The sequence below is a fragment of the Sinocyclocheilus rhinocerous genome, unplaced genomic scaffold (assembly GCF_001515625.1).
Source record: "Sinocyclocheilus rhinocerous isolate Xijiao unplaced genomic scaffold, SAMN03320098_v1.1 C36129254, whole genome shotgun sequence".
Taxonomy (NCBI): domain Eukaryota; kingdom Metazoa; phylum Chordata; class Actinopteri; order Cypriniformes; family Cyprinidae; genus Sinocyclocheilus; species Sinocyclocheilus rhinocerous.
In genome coordinates, this window is record NW_015773889.1 from 1 (window position 1) to 843 (window position 843).

Genomic DNA, 843 nt, shown 5'->3' on the forward strand with positions numbered 1-843 from the left:
CTCCCCCTGCAGGCCATTGGGATACTGTAGCATTGTAGACCCCAACACAGAATGACATGCCTCACGTGACTCAAACTACAAGGTGATTGGAGGTTCTCAAATCAGTCTCAGTTCATTTGTTACTCAAATTATATCATATTCATTAGCTCTACATTCTTTGTCCGCAGGAGCTGAGGGTTAATTGGGAGCTAAAGACTTCACAAGACTTCCTCAAATCCATTCTATGGAGGTCAAAGGTCGCCTGATCACTGCCATGGGCTTAGGGGCTCCAGGTGAGCATACATATTTCCATATTGATAATGGAGTATGGAAGCACAATATATGCTATAGATTTTTGTGTTGGTTGATCTTGGCTATTTAATTTAGCATGCTCCGTTTTGTCATGCTTCAGTTTTAATATGTAAGATTTTTGTTTTTGTCTCTTATGCTCACCAAAGCTGCATTTATTTGATCAAAAATAACAGACATGTGAAGAATGGCAGTGTAAATATAATTTGAACTTTGGCTTACTTTCTAATGCACATCATGCTGCTCATGCACAGATGTCCAGGGCTGTCAGGACAGCAAGCTGCAAGCAGAACGAATCTCAGAGCTGCAGGAGCGAAAGCAGAGTCTGCAGAGCCTTTTGAACAGTCGTCTCGGAGAGCTGCGACACGTGTGTCTTCTGGAGGCGGTGAGATGGTTTATTAAACTTTGAGACAGTATTTTACTTCTAGGCAGTCGCTATAAAATATAGTTCTTTTTAAAAAAACAAACGCAAAATGCTGACTTCAGCAGCAAAGAAAATGTGTATCCAGCTGTTTCACAAAGTTTCTAGGTCTACTTGATTTATTTTTTCTCTCT

At 40.6% G+C, this 843-nt stretch overlaps 1 long non-coding RNA gene across 1 annotated transcript; it reads left to right on the forward strand.

Annotated features, from left to right (window-relative positions):
* Nucleotide 1: 1 nt before the first annotated feature.
* LOC107735545 (uncharacterized) lies at nucleotides 2-668 on the forward strand. The gene is made up of 3 exons (XR_001639440.1): nucleotides 2-82; nucleotides 168-272; nucleotides 543-668. It is a non-coding gene; the product is annotated as an uncharacterized LOC107735545 (long non-coding RNA).
* The last annotated feature ends 175 nt before the right edge of the window (nucleotides 669-843 follow it).